Source organism: Canis aureus, chromosome 27 (genome assembly GCF_053574225.1).
Source record: "Canis aureus isolate CA01 chromosome 27, VMU_Caureus_v.1.0, whole genome shotgun sequence".
In the NCBI taxonomy this organism is placed as follows: Eukaryota; Metazoa; Chordata; class Mammalia; order Carnivora; family Canidae; genus Canis; species Canis aureus.
In genome coordinates, this window is record NC_135637.1 from 7,573,712 (window position 1) to 7,588,936 (window position 15,225).

Sequence of the window (15,225 nt, forward strand, 5' to 3'; positions counted from 1 at the left end):
AGGCATTGTCCCTTGGCTCTTATGGGGGAAAAAAGAATTGCTCAGCTAACTACCGTCAGCACTGGAAAGGATCTCAACATCGAGTTCGTGTACTTACTCTGGTACTAAGGGAGGTACTGAGATACCTACTGGTAGCCTGAAATATAAAAGATCAATATAAACAGTCTCAAACCCAAATTCTGGATAATTCAAATAGTTTGTAATACCATTTTTAGAAAAGCTCTATTCTTGTGGCCCTGAAGGGGATTCTATTCTCAAGCCAAAAAAGTCATTAAGGCAAAGACTCGGGAATTATTTTCCTTTAATTAGGAATTTTTAATGGGTTAAATCACCCATTTCTTACAGGAGTTTTTAATCTATTGGTTCCAGATTTGAGATATTCAGCTTATACTAAAGACATGTTTCAGATAAGTTTCACCCCCATAACTAATTATAAGTTACTCCCATATAAGTTACTCCCATATATAAAATGTAATCTACTTGGAAATGCAAAAAATATGTCCCAGAAACATTTAAAACTGCCTCCCACATTAACATTTGCACGATATCAATATGTGTTTTTAGATCTTTTATTGAAGATGCTGTATCTATCACATTCCATTTCCTGCCATATTGTTAACATGGATTGCAGAGAATTAGAAACTTAAACTTGTATTTGACTAGACACAAACCAAATGTTCATGAACTGATGAATGGGTAAGCAAAATGTGGTGTATTCATGCCATAGAATATTACTCAGCCATTAGAAGGATATACCATGAAGACACACCACATGGAATGAGCCAGGCACAAAAGACAACATTATCTCGTATTCCCACTTTATGAGACATCTCGAAAGGTCAAAATCCATAGAAATGGTAGATGGGTGGTTGCCCAGGGTTTGGGGCAGGGGCGGGTGGAGAGGACCACAAATGGGTACACAGTCTCTTTCCAGACCGATGAAAGAGTTTTAAAATTAGGTTTTGGTGATGGTTGCCCAACTCTGTGAATATACTAAGAGCCATTGAATTGAGTTGTGTATTTTATTTTTAATAAGATTTTAATTCCAGTGTAGTTAACATACAGTGCTATACCAGTGTCAGGTGTACAATATAGTGACTCAGTACTTCCACACATCACCCAGTGCTCATCACGACAGATGCCCTCCTTCATCTCCATCACCCACTGCCCCCCTCCCTCCACCCCTTCTCGCCTCTGGTGACCATCAGTGCATTCTCCAGAAATAAGAGTCTGTTTCTTGGATTGCCTCTCAGAGTTGTATATTTTAAAGAGGTGGATTTCATGATGTGTGTATCACATCTCAATAAAGACTTGGGTTAGCCCCTGGGAGGCACTGATGGACAGAGGATAGACTGAGAGAGGGGAGAAAGAGTCGAGGTATGTCCCGCTTTGCTCTCTTCGCCAGGTCTGGTTTTCAGCAAGTGGCTGATTCTGACCCCAAGCTCTATTTTCCACTTGACAGGCCTTTTGTGGTTCTAGTCCCCCTGGATGGTCCTGGAACTTCACTCCTTCCTATGTGCCTCCAACCAGAGAACATGCTGGGAGCTGGAGATCTAACAGTAGAAACACAGGCATCACCCTACCCACCTTACCCACATGAGACTCACAGTCTCATGGATCAATGTCATTACACTTAAACCCTAGCAGATGAGCAGCTCACCTGGTGCCTGCGGTCATGCCATCCTCTGCCATGAAAATTCTTCTCTGGGATGACTAACCCTAACCCTAACCCTAACCCTCCTGAGGTGTTTGCAAAATCCTAGTGAGTTTGTGCCTGCATGGTTTCTTCTACCATCAAGTTCTAGAAGCCGGAGTCTCCACTGTCTCACGTATCTGAGCCCCAGGGCTATCTTCTTACTTTTGTTCCTCTCTAGATCAGGATCCAGCAACATTTCCATCATCCCTCGCCCTCCACCCCAAATTCACCTGAGTCATGCCTACATGAAGCAGACTTGAGAAGAGCTGAGAGGAGCCAGCCCTACTGCCTGCAGCTCACATAAAACTCTCCCCAAAGCAACTCCTCTTCCACCCAAAGCTCAGAGCACTTCATCTCCACTGCTGTCACATCCTGGTGATGTGCTTGTGCATGGGCGGCAGCACCTCCCTTTGGCAAGTGGGACCACTGCTCTACCCAGAAAGAACCCCCATAGAACACTGGGACAGAACAAGGAATAATGCAACCAATGCCCAGCTTCACATGGTAGAATTTAGTTAAAACACTAGGAACCTTGTTGAAGCCTCTTGGGTGCTTTCTTCCAATTTTAGTCTCTCTTTCTTTCCCTCAGTATAACCACTGTCCTCACTGTGGCATCCTCTGGGGCTCCTGGGATTGGGCGGCTGTGGTGCTCCCTGGAATGAGTGCAAGAACACACCGTCCACAACACTGCATGAGATTATTCATAAAGGAGTGTGGACTGGGAGTTCTCAGACCGAACGGATACTCATATTTCAAAAACAAGTAATCTCATTACCTTTTGCATTACTTAGTCCAATAAATCATTTGCCACCAACAGCACTAACAAAGGAAGATACTTAAAAAAAAAAGAAATCTGTTGTGAACTCACTCTAACCTAGATAGAAGTCCAGAATCTACTTTTGTGTTGTTTTCTTGCAAATAATCCATTATTCATAATTGACATTGACTTAAAATGTGACGGGGTGCTTGTGTCTGTCAAGGGAAACAGTTGGTCAGAGTACAAAGTGAGTATATATGTGTTTTTCTCTAATTACAGATTTCGATCCTGCTAATTCCTGGGCACTGTTTTCCAGAGCCGTAGAATTGCTGATAGCACATTTTATACGGGAAAAGAATTAAAAACACCCCATGGTGGGTGGAGGATGGAGCTTAGAGAAGTAAGTAAAATGTGTGATGGAGCTGCGGAAAGCTACAGGGAGAATTCACGGTGCTTAATTCAGCAGAAAATATTAGCTCCTGTTCTGTGGTGGTTGGTGGCAATGTAAGTATAAGAAATAACAAAAAATCTATATATTTATTTTGTACCCACCAGCAGGTTAACTGGAAGCTCTGGGAAATATATAAGTTCCTCAGTTTTTTGTAGCTATCTTTTTTAAAAAGATTTACTTTATTTATTCATGAGAGACAGAGAGAGAGGCAGAGACACAGGCAGAGGGAGAAGCAGGCTCCATGCTGGGAGCCCGATGTGGGACTCGATCCCGGGACTCCAAGATCACGACCTGAGCCAAAGGCAGATGCTCAACCACTGAGTCACCCAGATGCCCCTTTTTGTGGCTATCTTGAGTATAAATGGGATACACTGGCTTCCACCCCTCCTTTCCAATGCATTGCCATCTGGTGATGGGCAGGGACACTGTGCAGGTGCCATGCTGTGGGGACCCAACATGCTGCTCTGGGAGGGGACACTTCGCGTCCTTAAAGAGAAGTGGGAACATCTCTCAAGTACTTGACTATCCAAGGCAAACATTTATTTAAGCCTCAGAGAAGGTAACGAGCATTACAGAAACAGTTGACCCTGAAACTAATATTCCACTTTAGAAAACAGAATATCGACTACTAACATTTTGTTTAAAGAAACACAGTTATTCAAGAGTTGAGATCTAGAGAATTTCAGGAGAAAATGCTTTCATTTTTCAATAACTACATCTAACACTGTTTCCTATTAGGAAGCCATGGGACGCTCTAGCCAATTAATTCTTTAGATTTGGGAAATAATACAATTTTAAAACACATAAAAGTGCTATCACCACTCCACAGTCCATTTTTCAGCCATCTGTGGAAGCTACTGTGGTCAGTATTTTATGTCTTTAAAAATGGCACCAAAACAAGAGGCTCAGCCCTCCCTCTAATTAAAATGTATTAGTTCTTGAAAGGAGTTGTAGCATTTGCTGGAATAAATGTGAGGCTGGGATCAGCCCTGATTTCCAAGGTCACCGGTTACTGTGAGCTGCGAGCTGGGGCGGCGGGCAGGTGCCCGGCACGTGTCTCCAGCACCAGCCCTGTGCAGCTGTGTCTCCACTGGGCCTCAGCACGCCGTGTCCCTAAGATCAGGGCTGTAGCATTGCCAGCAGAGGCCGTGACCCTGTGCTTGCCTACCGGCTGGAGGGCTGTGCTCTGGGCTGCTGCTCACTCACCTTACTGACAGGGAGGCACCTTCCTCTGCCATCATCCTGTCTACCTGGTAGAGGGGGAGGCTGTCTTTCCTCACTCCCTGATAGAAGAGGAAGGTTCTGCCCCAGAGAAAATGAGGCTGTGGGGACTTCCGGCTTCTGCCGGTGGACTCTGCTACATGGCTGTGTGGCCCCAGATGCAAGAAGACATTTCCATGAGCAGGCACTGAACATGACCAACTTCACCCCATTTCCTGGCACTGAACTCCCTCCTCCTCTAACATTCCGTCCCATCAGCAGTGGCTTTCTTATGAAATCAGGCTCACCAAAGTTTGATGGAGGCCGAAATCATACAATTATTTTACCCAACAGGCCAATTTTTTATTTAATGGTGCAATGTCAATATAAGATTATAGAAACTAAGGTGTATTTCAAAGGCTTACATTCTTTGAATTAATACTTTAAGCACATGACAGTAATTTGTATGCGCTTGTGCTAGCTACATGTAATTATACCACTTAGATGTTGATGCACAGCCCACCGTGGAGGTCCTCGTCTGGCACTGTGCAGTGTGAAAAACACCATTTGAATTTACTGTTCATGCCCCACTGCTGAAAGTTCCCGTACAACAGTCTTAAAAACCCATCTAAGAAATGAGAAATGTAGCCACACATCCAGATGGTTGCTCCCAATGTGCCACCCCAGGATGAGGATACTTGCAAATACCCAGATGTTTGTGCACCGACCATGCACAGCCGTGGTGTGGGTCGCTGCCTGCACACTGTCCCCAAGTCCTCCAGAGCTGCAGCAACTAATCTCCACATGGGATTTCGTCAGCAGAGTCGTTGCTTTTTGCCTGTGTTTCTTTCTTTTCCTGTCTTTCTTTTTTTTCTGGAAACAAGATAGCAATCACTGTAGAATTAAGATAAAAATTGAGTTTCTAAGAAAGTATAAAGGACAACTTTGGGAAAATAAAAGTGAGGTCATAGCTTTAGAAAAAGGATAAAGTCGATGGAGTAAAACAATAGGAGACTTCAGAAAGCACAAATAGTGGATGTAAAATTAAGGACGCTGGCTTGTCATTCATGGCGGGGTAGGGGGGGCGGGTGGGGGTTAGCCATAGGTCAAGTGCAATGTCTCTTATTCTTTTCTTCTTCTCTTTCTCATAGACTGAACTCTGGAACAAAGTGGGCAGGGAGGGTCAGAAGGAGGGAGGAAGGAATTGAGGATGGAGGGAGAGAGGAGAGAAGGAGGGGGAAGGGAAGGAAGAAGGAGGAGGAAATCTTCCTTCTAATGTCTGTTTTCCAATAACTTTCTAACTCATTTATTGTAAAACACATAAAAAATCCACCATTTTGCAGACACATCATCTACCATGAGGTGAGGACTGAGTATGCACTTAAAACAGTTACTAAGAGGAAGGCAAAGGAATCATCTGAATTGTGGAGGTGACAGGATCCATGGGTTTGCCCGCCAAGGCTCCTTCTGTTTGGTTGATTCTGTTTAGGAAAATGAAAATGTTTCTTAACTTTCCCTGAATAATTAATCAACATGTGGTATGATATGCTTAGACCTCAAGATGAATTATCATTATTTGACACAAAAAATCCATCCAATGACAGAATCATTTAGAGGGAAATGCATGTTACAAGGGATCCTTTGCCCAAGTGCCACTCCACTGCAGGAGCCAGGCTGTGTGCTCCCTGATTGACATTAGATTTATTTTTTCCAGAGTGATGGTCACAAGGCAACTCTATCTAGTAAGTCAGGGAAAAATTATATATGCATACATATATATCATATGTATAAGTATGTATAATATGTATATATATATATAAAATCTTTGCTTTAATGCTTGCTCTTTTTTCTTCTTTTTTCTTAGAAACCCTGGCTTGCATTCATCTCTGATCAACTTGAAAACATTAAACAAAGAACAAATGGTATTTATGTCTTTTGGTTTTCCTGATTGAAAGGCACTGAAAGTTGAGAATGGGACATCATGAAATAATCGAAATGGACAACTCTTGTAAGGGGCTGAAAAAGACTTTGGACTGAATTCATTCATATGAGAAGTTTGAAATTTACCCTGCTATTAAATGCTCTTGATGCCAAGTTCCTTCGTTCAGACGGAATCTTTACGGAATCGGCCAACAGTCTGTGAAAAAGGTGGAAGGTTGACGCAGAGGGTTCCTTTCATTTCCTTCCAAATGGCTGCTGCAATCACTGTGAATCGATTTTACCTTTAAGACATAAATCACCACGGACAAAGGGAGAGAGGAGGCACAGAAACAAAAATTTTGAAAGGTAAGCTAAATCAGGTTCCAACAGGGAAAAGCTGAGCAGCAACCCAGTTTATTCCAAAGAAGCCCCCACAAGGTTCAGGAATCCACAGCACCAGGTGCCTCTAGGAGCAGCTGCAAAGGCAGAGTCCATGACAAAGCTCTGCACTAGAAGTTGGGAACTGTTTAGCCCCTGCAACTGGAATGTGCCGTACCCATTATGTGGGCAGGACCTGTGATTTCCTCCTGCAGACATCGAAACAGAAGAGGCTCAGGTACACCTGAAGGCAAGACTCACACTCAGCACCAGCAGGGGCATTTCGGATCCTAATGAGACCAGGCTCACCTCCCCTGCTGGGTTCCAGAGTCAGGGGAACCAGACCAGGTCTTCCTGGCAGGTGCTCATGGGCTCCACCTCTGAGGAATTTGACAAGCCAAGGGGGAAAGGCACAAAGGTACTGACATGAGGGTTCTTCAGTGAAATAGCCCAGCCAGATCACTCCAGCCCAGGTCGCCATGAACAGTCTCCACAGTGCACTCTGTATCACTGTCCCTTCATCCTGGGAGGAGTGAACTGGAATCATACAGAAGGAAATCTTCCAGGCAAAAGATAGACACCAGCAAATAAGAGAAGGCAACTTAAAGAAATTAGAGGCTACGCAGGGTGAAGGAAATATCCAAAAGAAAAAGTCAAGCTCAAAACATAGGGATACAACCAAAATATATCAAGATATAGAAATTATTTTAAAACAAGGAAAACCTGAAAAATAGATAAATCCCCATAGAAAAGCACTATGCCCTCAATTTTCATTTTGTTGTTTTGTGTTGTTTTGTTTTGTGTTGTTTTGTTGAAGTAGGCTCCATGCCCAGTATTGAGCCCAATCCTCAGCTCAAACTCATGAGATCAAGACCTGAGCTGAGATCAAGAGTCGGACCCTTAACTGACTGACCCACACAGGTGCCCCATCCTCAATTTTGAAATAAAACTTCAACCCCTAAAATGTCCAGGCACCTTTAAAATAATAACCTCCCCACCCCAATTACAGTTAGTATGGGTTGAACACTATTGGTGTTCACTCTTTACCCCAACACAGATCAAGCATTTATGGAGACGTCAATGTTATGCAATATGAATCACCCAATAAACTAGTTTCCAGATGCAATAGAATAAAATATTGAATGCTGTCCATCAACCAAAACCCTTATAAAACCTTATAAAACCTCTTTCAAGAAAATGCATCAAACTCATTTTATGACCTGCTCTATTAGGTATCAAAATGTTTGCATATTTAAAGGCTTTCATGGTAGAGGAAATTATTTCTTTTTCTTTATGGGTCATTTACTTTTCTGCATGTTAAGTTAACAGGAGAAAAAAGAAGCTGACATTTACTCTGTTACTTGATATAAATATGTATGAGTCTCAAATACATTCCTCCCAGGAATGCAGGGTATGTGAACTCAGAATGTTTGTTCCCTATAGGCACCAGGAAAGGTTGTTGTAATATCTTCATAATTGACCCTTTCCCAAAAGGTCAACCCAAAAGCCCCTGCAGATACAATTTCTAGTCCAACTGTTCTCTTTCAGGTTAGCCAGGTCCTAATCTCCTACCACATTTTAGGAACCAAAGGAATATCTTAAATGGTTGAAAAAAAAATTGAAAGGCCGCACGTGTAACTGTTAATGTCATTTTCTAAGACTGGGATCCTTTACAACCCAGAACACCACTGGTTCTACTCTCCCATAATGTGTACTTGGGCTGGAAAGGGAAGTGATGGCATTTTGAACTTCTTCTATGTGATGCTAGTCAGCCTTAAGACAGGTTCATGATTAAGATCTTGGATTCTGGGTTTGGAAGGCTGGGTATAAATCTTGGCCTCACCACTAACTTGCTCCGTAGCTCAGGGGGACACGTATATACATATATCTCCACACTGTCTTCAGACCAAGGGTCCGATGGCCCTCCAGTCCTATGAGATACCAGGTCTTTCAAGCATTACCTGAGCATAGACTTAAGGGTACAAGCATTGTGGTGGACACAAGCATAGGCTGAGGTCAATGTTGGAAGTTCCCTGCTCTTTCTGCTTTCCTCGGCTTACCATGAACCAAATAGAGTGTTATCTTGGGATAAGTACCTAAATAAACTATTGAAATGTCTTTTAATCCCAGAACAAATTAAAAATGGCAGTCATGAGCCTTAGGGAGGGTTTGGCCAAACGCGTGTTTTTGTTCTCTCGAAGCCCCAATGTCCAGAACTTGGGAAAAAAAAATGTAGTTTTAGAGGCTGATGTCTGTATTGCATAGAATTTGTTGATAAGCATTCAACAGGAAAATAAAATTAGAATTGTTCAAAGGATTAAATCTACATTGTGCTAATGAACCCTGTTTATTCTGTAGTCAGCATGCACTATTCTCCATCCTCGCGGTGTGAAAAACATTGCAGCTCCTGACCACAGCACTCCTCACTGGCCGGCCTGTGGTTTAGAAAGTCAGCCCCTGCTACTCCCTGAAAGGAGCCTCCGCACCCTTCTCACATGATGACCCCATGTCCCAGTCACAGATGCGTGGTCCAGGAGTAAACATCTGACCTCGGCCAGGCCAATCAGATTCTTTATCCTTGGAATTACACCCGTTAGTTTCCCGGGCTTAATTTGTACCAAGGGACCCCAAAGCAGAGAAACCTAACAGAGTAAGGAGAATGAGAGCATGGAAAAGTTGGAGAACAGTAATAGTAATGGTACAGACTCTTTAAAAGTATACCACATCCCAGACCCTGTGCTAAGCACTGGGCTTCTCAACGAGCTGCGAAGTAGGTATTATTATAACCATTTTACACATGAGGGAACTGAGGCGTGGTTTAGAAAGGAAAAATCAGAGAAGGAACAAATAACAGGATGTCATTTGGCCCCAGAGAACGATTGATCAGCTGCTAACGATCCAAGGCCTCGGTAGGATGAAATCGATAAAATCGTGCTTGGCATCCAGACAGTGCTCCGTGTGGTTTGCAGGCAGCTCCTCACCCCGTCACTGCAGGCTGTGCTTCTAACCCACAAATGACAGGCCTCATTGCACCGGGGATGTCTCCCTTTGAGCCTTCCATGCACATTCTGTAGATCTCACTAGCGTGTTAGCACCACCACCTCGCTTCCTGGAAACAGACATAATGCCATCCAGACAAAATGTCAAGAAGTTGTCACTTGAATTAACTGTGATCCCAGAGCTCTAAAGGTTGAGCAGTCTTGCTGCTGGAGGCATTTTCTTCTTCTAACACCTCCATAAAGTGGACAGCAGGATGAATAGCTGGTTGTAAAATGGTCACCTAGCGGTTGCTGGATGCAGCAAAATGATCCCTGATGGTACCCTGGGATCTTACACCATGAGGAAGGAGGCATTTCTGGAGGACCAAGTGGCTCCCCCAAAGCCCATCTTGCTGAAGAAGTATCTCTTGGCCAAAGCTCAGAGAGGGGTGCATTTTTGAGGGTGGTAGGGGCAACCCTGATCAAATCTGTCCACCAACTGTTTACTGAGTATCCCCTCTGCACATGGCGCTGGTCTGAACACCCAGATGTAGCAGGGAGCAAAGCAGACAGACAATCCTGTCTCCATGGAGCTTACATTTGAGAGAAGACAAAAAAGTTTATAAAATAAAATATATTGTAATATATATATTGCAGTAAAATATATTGTACATCATATGAACACAAATATAGACAAATAAAGCCAGAAGGGGGATAGGGATTTTTGTGGGTGAGGATTGAAATTTTAAATGAGGTAGCTAAGAAATGCTTCCCTGAGGTGATCTTTGAACAACGTGGGGATAGAAACACAGAAAGGCCAAGTAATAAATATGATAATGAAAAAAATAATAAATATGATAATAAAAATAGCAATAATACCAATGAACATCTATATAGTGCTTACTATGCACCAGGTACTGTCCTCACAGCTTATGTCACAGATTCTTCTTTTACAGGTGAATAAACTGAGGGGCAGAGAGTTAAGCTCGTCCAGAGTCATTAGGCCAAGTTCCCGTACAGACGGGTGTTGCCCCAGCCAGTCTGGCTCTGGCGTCCGGGCTCCCAGTGCAATGGCTGGTAATCTTCCAGTCCAACTGTGGTGGTGTGGCTGGCCACATGTGACAGGGCTTCCGAGTCCTGCCCCTGCTGCCCCTCGGAGCAGTGACTGGGAAAGTCATTTCCTTCTTGCCCCGCCGCGGTGATAGTGATAGGAACAGGCCCTGCTTCTCAGGGCTGGGCGAGGAGTGGTGACTATAGGTGGCAGATACAAAGCTCTTGAAGGAGTTCCTGGCACTGGCATGTGCTAACTGCTTGATTAAGAACATCAGTGTCACCATGATCGTTATCTTGAAAGTCATGGGCAGGATGGTGGGAGGCATGGGAGAAGGAATCAAAGTCATTGCTGGTGGAGAAGAGTTCAGGAAACAGGTCACATCTGGGACGGCTTCACAGGGATTTCCTACATTTCTCATCCTTTTCAGCTGAAGATGTGACCAGAGACTCTGACGCTTCTGTCGCCAATCACAAGGAGGGACTGATGGGAATGTGCAAGAGGGAGGGAAAGTAAAAGAGCATGAAGTCGTGGAGCCACCCTGTGGGTCCCCTGAAAGAAGCACACTTGCTTCAGAGCATCATCCCATGGGCAGGAGAAGATGGGGTCCTGGTATTTAATACTAAGGACAGCAGTCATGTTCTTTAGCTCCCTCTGCCAGAGAGGACTCCACCTTCCTCCTCTGGCTTTAAAGTCTAGCAGGACTAATAATTTGGTAAATACCCACAGAGAGAAAATGTTTGCCTAAAACGGGGCCGTTGGGCTCAAAGAGGGGAAGCTGATGAGACTCACCTTCCATTTGAGCCTTACAGGACCACGAGGACATCTATTACATTCCCCTGGAAAAGGTACTTTATTCCACTTTTCTTTTTTTGTCTTAAAGAGTTTATTTATTTATTTATTCATGAGAGATACACTGAGAAAGGCAGAGACAGGCAGAGGGAGAAGCGGGCTCCCTGCGGGGAGCCCGATGAGGGACTCAATCCCAGGACTCCAAGATCACAACCTGAGCCAAAGGCAGATGCTCAACCACTGAGCCACCCAGGTGCCCCTATTCCATCTTTCTATATATACTCTTGAGTATCCCTGATCTCCCTAACAGCGGTATGAAAAAACAGCACACTTTATTGGCTGAGAAACCCAGGCTCCAACCACTGACAGGCCCATCGGAAGGAAGAAGAAGCATCTCAAATGTGGAGGGGCTGGTGTGGCCGAGCGATGCCCAAGAAGCAGACTCTCTGCAATGCCTAGGTGGGGTTTCTGTGATCTGCTACCTGGTTTTCTCTAATTTACACCATCCAATTTCCATTTTTTGTGACTTCTGGAAACAGAAGATGTTATGTGAGCCAATTATCTATGTGCATTTTCCTCTTTATCTCTCTCTTGGGCAAAATTCTCATTTCATTGCAACCCATAGGCCAGTTGGGTCCATCCCATCTGATTGCACTTGCTTACACAGATGTAAGGAGGCTTCCTCTCAGAGGCCTCCTCTGTGTGCTATTGTGGATGTGGAGAGAAACAAGATCAGTTGTAGGTTTACTGTTCAGCAAATGGCCTGCAAACGGTCCCCAGGCACACATATGGATTCACGAACTGGCATTCCAACCTTACAGCCTGCCTGAGGTTCTAACTCGGGGCCTTTGGAACCGGCCCACTGTACATCCGTGAGCTATCTGTGCATGTGGCTCCACCAGCATCCACGCATAAATCTGAGACAAGTAGGACACACAGATTCAGGGCTTCGAGATATCTGGTTTACCAGCCCATTCCCACTGTGACTCCCGCTCCCGTTCTCCGTTGGCAGTTGTGGTTTTTTCCCACAGATGGGATGTCTCACTGTCGGAGTTAAAACACATTTGACTCCATCAATACCGTTATTGCTCTGGGGCCAAGGTATCTCTGACTCATAACACTGCTTTCATCTTCCATATTAAATGAGGGGGATATTACTTTGCAGCCCTGCCCTGGGCAAATCCTCCTAGCACCGTAGGAAGTTGGAAGGAAGTAAGAACAACCTCCTCTGAGCACTCCCCCGATGTACCTTTCCATCTCACCAGACTGACCACCACGGCCCAACACCTATTACAGGCTTCTGAGAAGTTCTACAGCAAATCCAATAAAGGGCAGGAGCCTCCCACCCTCAACCACTCTCACCTAGGATGTATCTTCTCTGATAGGCTTTTCCCCCCAGTTGTTTTCACTGTGAATCCACTAACGTAAAAACCTTTAAGAATCAGAAATTCATTGGGAGCCATCCTTCATTTGTGGCCTAGAAATTGCTGGCTCTGGTGGTTTCCACTCTGTCCGTTTGATCTGGACATAAATACAGGTATTTGCTGCAGCAACCACTACATTTAAAACTGTAAAACTGTCCAACCAAACTTGGAAACCCTGTGCGTGGAGGGTGCTCACTGCCCTTGGTCAGCACCCTCGTGCCCTGGGGGCCCAGCGCCAAAGGGGCTGTGAGGCCGTCACTGCCTTTCTCCTGAAAGTTGTGGGGCAAGCCGCCTCTGCCCCAGTCTCCACTGGCCCAAACCCGGGCTGACGGGCCTGTGCTCCCAGCCAGTAACAATCCGATCACAAGACCCCGGGAGGTCTTCACGCGCTGCTCGCTGGCAGTGAGAACAGACCCCTGAAATAAAGGGAAATTTTCAGAAATGATCCCAGCCTGCAGAGCTGGTCACTGGTCCTCCATCAGCACTGAAGGGGCGGTAGCCACCTGGCACCTGCCAGCCACCTGGCACCTCCAGTCCCCTGAGCAAGGCACCCAGGGATCTGGGAAGAAGCAGAAGCCTGTGCTCCAGGGGAGGAGGAAAAGGCTGTACGGAGAGCCAACGGGGAATGAGAAGGTGTGACTGCTGCTTTCTTTTCTTTTCTTTTCTCTTCTTTTTGAAGTTTTTAGCTCCATCCCTTTCCGATATCCCACTTAGCCCCAGGCTGGGCAGAGTTCTGCAAGTCAACCGGGTAAAGCAGGCTTTCCAAGCAGCGCACGACGGTCAGAAGATGGTGCTCATGCTTCTGCAGAAGGCAAAGGCAAGGGGCGCCGGTGGCTCAGTTGGTGAAGCACCTGCCCTCGGCTCAAGTCACCATCCCAGGGGCCTGGGATCGAGCTCCAGGCTGGGCTCCCTGTCCGGCTTCCCCTCTCCCTCTGCCTCTCCCCCAACTCATGCTCTCCCTTTCTCACTCAAAAAGAAATAAAGCCTTTAAAAAAGAAAGAGGAGGAGGAGGAGGAGGGGGAGGAGGAGGAGGAGAAGAAGAAGATGAAGGAGGAGAAGGAGGAGGAGAAGAAGGAGGAGGAGGAGGAGGAGGAGGAGGAGGAGGAGGAGGAGAAGAAGAAGAAAAGAAGAAGAAGAAGAAGAAGAAGAAGAAGAAGAAGAAGAAGAAGAAGAAGAAGAAGAAGAAGAAGAAGAAGAAGAACAGGAGGAGGAGGAGGAAATGGTGCTCTCAAGTTTGCAGCAAGAGTACAGAGACACAGCAGGAGAAGGAAGGGCTTGTGCCGTTATAGCCCAGGACAGGACACGGATGGTTGCAAAGCAGGTGCTCATGAGATATTTTATGAATGAGCGAATAAGTAAATGAATACATGAAGTGTAGTTCCACATTTATTTTTATTGGCACATACCTACCTGTCTGTGCTACTTTTCTTGCTGGCAGCTCAGCCCTGCCACCATCCTCTTCCTGGCCAGGGCCCTGCTTTCCTGCATCCACTCCCATCCAAGGCTACCACCTGGGGTGTGAAGTCAGGGGAATCCGAGAGATATGTGGTCAGCAGAAGTGGAACAGGGGCCTTTGTCACAGACAGGCCGTGCCAGGCAGATGTGGTTCCACAGTCCTCTCCAGGAGCTGTCACCTTGTGCTCACAGCACTGTGCCGGATTTCCTGAGGCTGACTTCCCCAGTACCTTCAGGAGAAGCCGTGAGAGTACTGACTTCTAGGATGCTCCACTGCGTCCTCCACAAGCTTCCCACCCCCAGTTCAACCCAACCCGTGCTTGTCTAAGATCTGTTCCCCACTGTAAATTTCTTGCTCCTATAAAGCTTGTGGTTGATTCTATTTCCTCCACAAATCCAAATCCCAACTAGTGCAACAAGCTAGATCATATTTATAACATGGATATTTATCAATATTCACATTGACACAATTTATATACTTATATATATAAGTACTAATATGTGTTTATAGTATTATATATTGTATGTAAATACATATTACATATAAATATGTATGTTTTATATAATTAAATATGTAATAACATTTATAAATATATAAATTCTTTGAACATATATTTATAGATATAACCTTAACATTTACATATTTTTTAAAAGATTTTTATTTATTTATTTGAAAGAGGGAGAGAGAGCACAGTGGGGAGGAGCAGAGGGAGAGGCAGGCTCCCCACTGAACAGGGAGCCCAATGCAGGGCTAGATCACAGGATCCCAGCCGGGATCATGACCTGAGCAGAAGGCAGACACTCAACCGATTGAGCACCCCTAACATTTATATTGTAATTTTTATATTTATCATTATATTTATGTATTTAAAATATAGATATGTAAAATAAATATAATCATTTTTATCAGAGTCACCTTTCCCAAAATTCTAACCCATAGAATTCTTCCCTAGATTCTGATGCTTAGAGTAAATCTTGACCAGTTTCTAGAAGGAGAGTTGGAATTTGTATTGATTAAGGGAAGAAACACATGCTCATGATATGCACCCCAGGATGATCACTGGGGATATCCATGACTAAGAGGCTAAATGTGTTTAGCTGCAAGGAAGCAACCAAGCATTCA

General features: G+C 44.7%; 1 long non-coding RNA gene across 4 annotated transcripts in view; it reads right to left on the reverse strand.

Annotated features, from left to right (window-relative positions):
- Nucleotides 1–553: 553 nt before the first annotated feature.
- LOC144299714 (uncharacterized) overlaps nucleotides 554–15,225 on the reverse strand; it is a 166,194-nt gene continuing 151,522 nt past the window's right edge. For 3 of the 4 annotated variants that reach the window (XR_013366376.1, XR_013366375.1, XR_013366377.1), the window contains exons 2-3: nucleotides 6,172–6,326; nucleotides 554–4,977 (exon numbers count right to left, since the gene is read on the reverse strand). This is a non-coding gene — a long non-coding RNA (uncharacterized LOC144299714). Of the gene's footprint in view, nucleotides 4,978–6,171; nucleotides 6,327–14,057; nucleotides 14,343–15,225 lie in introns of those variants that run through there. The other variant, XR_013366378.1, reaches the window with a different exon arrangement.